At 46.7% G+C, this 4,824-nt stretch overlaps 1 pseudogene; it reads right to left on the bottom strand.

Moving 5' to 3' along the window:
* LOC111955762 (zinc finger protein 704-like) overlaps positions 1-705 on the bottom strand; it is a 23,407-nt pseudogene extending 22,702 nt beyond the window's left edge.
* Positions 706-4,824: the final 4,119 nt, after the last annotated feature.

Below are 4,824 nucleotides of genomic sequence, written 5' to 3' on the forward strand. Positions count from 1 at the left end.
TCTGTCTGTCTGTCTGTCTGTCTGTCTGTCTGTCTGTCTCTCTGTATTCTCAGGCTTGTTGTTGCAGTAGATCCCCCTTCCTGGATCATTATTATAAAACACTGTGGGAGTCAAACAAGCTTCAACCGTTTCCACATCAGGCAACTATCTCAGTTATCTTGAATGGTTGTGGATTCTCCTTTGTTTGGTGTTTGTGGCTTAATTCACAATCGCTTATAAAAGTGGAAATGGATCAACAAAGTGAGGTAGTGTATGTGCCAGACAGCATAAACAGATGAGGACTTGATATTTTGCCAGATGCTTTTTCTGTCCAAGAACTAAATGCCACCAATGCATCAGATCAGAGCTGAGTCACTGTTCTATTCTCCGCCCTTCACCTATCTACACCATCATAATATAGCACAGTGAGTAGTGACACTATTTTCTGTTAGACAATAACTGTTTACATCCTGAGCTGTAGAACATCTGGGGCCTGTTCTGTTGTAAAACATTCTCACAGTGGCCGGGCTGGGAGCACCACCACATCACAATGACCCGAGCCTAGATGTCTGTCTGATTGGGTGTGTGGCCGTCAGACCCACCCAGGGGCTTTGGTCCAGCAATGGGCTTCACAATGCTCCCCAGACCCAGACCAGGGTGTGGTTGTGGGGGAGAGCCTGTCGCCAGCCTCCACCCTCCAGCCCCCCTGGGTCTCTGCTTCTCCATTTAGAGCAGTGTTATCCCTGCACAGCAGCACTTCCTTACGCTGGCTCACACACAATCACATCGCCCCACAACCCAGCATCCTGGGTGATACCAACCTTCTGAGCTGACTGATACACAATTAGAAAAAAGCGTTCCAAAATGGTTCTACGACTGTCCCTATAGGATAACCCTTTTTTATTCCAGGTAGAACCCTTTTTGGATCCAGGTAGAACCCTCTGTCAAAACGGTTCTACATGAAACCCAAAAGGGTTCTAAATGGTTATTTAAAGAGTTCTCCTACAAGAACAGCTGAAGAACCCTTTAAGGTTGTAGATAGCACATTTTTTCTAACCGTGTGTAGTAGAAGTGTCTGAGAGGCACAGATCCAGGATCAGTACTTACTCTCCCTAAATCCTATATTTGACCATCATGTCACGCCCTGACCTTAGAGAGCATTTTTATTTCTCTATTTGGTTAGGTCAGGGTGTGATTTGGGTGGGAATTCTATGTTTTCTGTTTCTTTGTTTTTGGCCGAGTGTGGTTCCCAATCAGAGGCAGCTGTCTATCGTTGTCTCTGATTGGGGATCATACTTAGGCAGCCCTTTTTCTCACCTCCCGTTCTGGGATCTTGTTTTCTGTTTAGTGTTTCTGCCTGACAGAACTGTGCGCTTTCGTTTTCACGTTTGTTATTTTGTTTGAGTGTTTTTTTAAACCTCTTTGTAATGTTGGGGATAATTGCTGTTTTGTTTGCAACTCCGTATCATAACGTTTTATACTCGTTTGTGTCATGTGTGTCTGTGTTTGTGTACCTGGAATCACAGGGGGAGGAGAACAACGTGACTGCGTGTGTGTGTGTGTTGTGTGTGTGTGTGTGTGTGTGTGTGTGTGTGTGTGTGTGTTGTGTGTGTGGTGGTGTGTGTGTGTGTGTGTGTGGTGTGTGTGTGTGTGTGGTGTGTGTGTGTGTGTGTGTGTGTGGTGTGTGTGTGTGTCATTTTCAGGCTATAGTCAGTGAGGCCTTGTCACGGAGTGAACTCTGGATCTGTATATCTGCTGCTAGCAAGACACACACACACACACACACACAACACAACACACACACACACACACACACACACAACACACACACACACACACACACACACACACACACACACACACACAACACCAACACACACACACACACACACACACACACACACACACACACACACACACACACACACATTGGCCATCCCGCGTGTATGTATGTGTCAAGGAATGGCAGCTGGAATTCCCCCACACTGCAGGAGCAGACAGGGGAAGAGATGATGGGAACATGGAGATCTATGAAGAGGGGAAAGTACTTTAACCCCCCCCCCCCCCCTCTAAAAGAAATCCACAAACATCAGGCTCTACTCCGTCTGGATCTCGAAGCGTTACAGATTGCGTGATAGAAATGTCAAGGTAATTTCCGATTGAGCCGAAATACACGGCATCCTACCGCCAATACTGTCTTCTCTAACGTGAGAACATTGCCTTTGAATTTCCATGATCCGGACTGAATAGAGTCCTAAGACATGACATGTAAATACGAATGGGGGAGGGGGGGGGGGGGGGGCAATATGACCAACAGCCTACCTGTGCTTCACCTCTCTGCTCCTTTACACACATCCCTGAGTCTCACTCTGGAGAGAGAGGAGGGTGAGAACATTGTTGAGAACAGAGAGAGGAGGGTGAGAACATTGTTGAGAACAGAGAGAGGAGGGTGAGAACATTGTTTAAAACAGAGAGAGGAGGGTGAGAACAATAGTTGAGAACAGAGAGTAGAGGGTGAGAACATTGTTGAGAACAGAGAGAAGGAGGGTGAGAACATAGTTTTGAGAACAAAGAGAGGAGGTGAGAACATTGTTGAGAACAGAGAGAGGAGGGTGAGAACATTGTGGGAACAGAGAGAGGAGGGTGAGAAACCATTGTTGAGAACAGAGAGAGGAGGGTGAGAACATTGTTTGAGAACAGAGAGAGGAGGGTGAGACATTGTTCAGAACAGAGAGAGGAGGGTGAGAACATAGTTGAGAACAGAGAGAGGAGGGTGAGAACATGTTGAAACAGAGAGAGGAGGGTGGAGAACATAGTTGAGAACAAAGAGAGGAGGGTGAGAACATTGTTGAGAACAGAGAGAGGAGGGTGAGAACATTGTTGGGAACAGAGAAGAGGAGGGTGAGAACATTGTTGAGAACAGAGAGAGGAGGGTGAGAACATTGTTCAGAACAGAGAGAGGAGGGTGAGAACATTGTTCAGAACAGAGAGAGGAGGGTGAGAACATTGTTGAGAACAGAGAGAGGAGGGTGAGAACATTGTTGAGAACAAAGAGAGGAGGGTAGAACATTGTTGAGACAGAGAGAGGAGGTGAGAACATTGTTGGGAACAGAGAGAGGAGGGTGAGAACATTGTTGAGAACAGAGAGAGGAGGTGAGAAACATTGTGGGAACAGAGAGAGGAGGTGAGAACATTGTTGAGAACAGAGAGAGGAGGGTGAGAACATTGTTGAGAACAAGAGAGGAGGGTGAGAACATAGTTGAGAAAAAGAGAGGAGGGTGAGAATTGTTGAGAACAGAGAGAGGAGGGTGAGAACATAGTTGAGAACAAAGAGAGGAGGGTGAGAACATTGTCGAAGAACAAGAGAGGAGGGTGAGAACATTGTTCAGAACAGAGAGAGGAGGGTAGAAACATTGTTGAAACAGGAGAGGAGGGTGAGAAATAGTTGAAGAACAAAGAGAGGAGGGTGAGAACATTGTTGAGAACAGAGAGAGGAGGGTGAGAACATAGTTGAGAACAAGAGAGGAGGGTGAGAACATTGTTGAGAACAGAAGAGAGGAGGGTGAGAACATTGTTCAGAACAGAGAGAGGAGGGTGAGAACATTGTTCAAAACAAGAGAGAGGAGGGTGAGAACACTTGTCAAGAACAGAGAGAGGAGGGTGAGAACATAGTTGAGAACAAGAGAGGAGGGTGAGAACATTGTTCAGAACAGAGAGAGGAGGGTGAGAACATTGTTGTGGGAGAAACAAAGAGAGGAGGGTGAGAACATTGTTGAGAACAGAGAGAGGAGGGTGAGAACATTGTTGAAACAGAGAGGGAGGGTGAGAACATTGTTGAGTACAGAGAGAGGAGGGTGAGAACATTGTTGAGAACAAAGAGAGGAGGGTGAGAACATTGTTGAGAACAGAGAGAGGAGGGTGAGAACATTGTTCAGAACGAGAGAGGAGGGTGAAACATTGTCAAGAACAGAGAGGAGGGTGAGAACGTTGTCAAGACAGGAAGGAGGGTGAGAACATAGTGAGAACAGAGAGAGAGGGTGAAAACATTGTTAGAACAGAGAGAGGAGGTGAAAGAACGTTGAAGAAAGAGAGAGGAGGTGAGAACATTGTTCAGAACAGAGAGAGGAGGGTGAGAACATTGTTGAGAACAGAGAGAGGAGGGTGAGAACATTGTTGAGAACAGAGAGAGGAGGGTGAGAACATTGTTGAGGAACAGAGAGAGGAGGGTGAGAACATTGTTTGAGAACAAGAGAGGACGGTGAGAACATTGTTGAGAACAGAGAGAGGAGGGGAGATAATGAGAGAGGGTGTTTTAGGGAGATAGAGAGGGAAGGAAGGAGGGTGTTTGTTGAGACGAGGGAGGTGAGAGTCTTTGGTTTATTTGGTGATGGGGGATGAGGGTGTCTGTTTGTACAGGATTAGTAACAGGGAGTGTGTGTTGGGTGGGGAACAGGAAGGGGGGGAGGAATGGATTGTGAGTTTGGTGGGGAGGGAGGGACACAGTGTTCTCATGTTTGTTAGTAACATGAAGAGTGGTTTAACGTCAGATAACGTTTCCCCAAAGAGGATTTAGATGTGGATGAAATGGCCCAACAGACACGGACAAGGTTTGTTTGATGTCAACTTCAGATTTTGGAGCTGATCCCAGATCTGTGTCTCTCCGTGCAACTTCTACTGCTGCTGGGCCAGAGTAGTGCAGTGGAGGACTGTACCCAGACCAGTAGATTGGTATTAGTCAGGGACCAGGGACCAGGGTCCAGTGTGACGATGTGTTACGGCTCTCGTTGGTGGTATGAAGAGTGGACCAGGATGCAGCGTGGAAAGTGTTCATGCTTTTACAATATA

Source organism: Salvelinus sp. IW2-2015, linkage group LG31 (assembly GCF_002910315.2).
Source record: "Salvelinus sp. IW2-2015 linkage group LG31, ASM291031v2, whole genome shotgun sequence".
Taxonomy (NCBI): Eukaryota; Metazoa; Chordata; class Actinopteri; order Salmoniformes; family Salmonidae; genus Salvelinus; species Salvelinus sp. IW2-2015.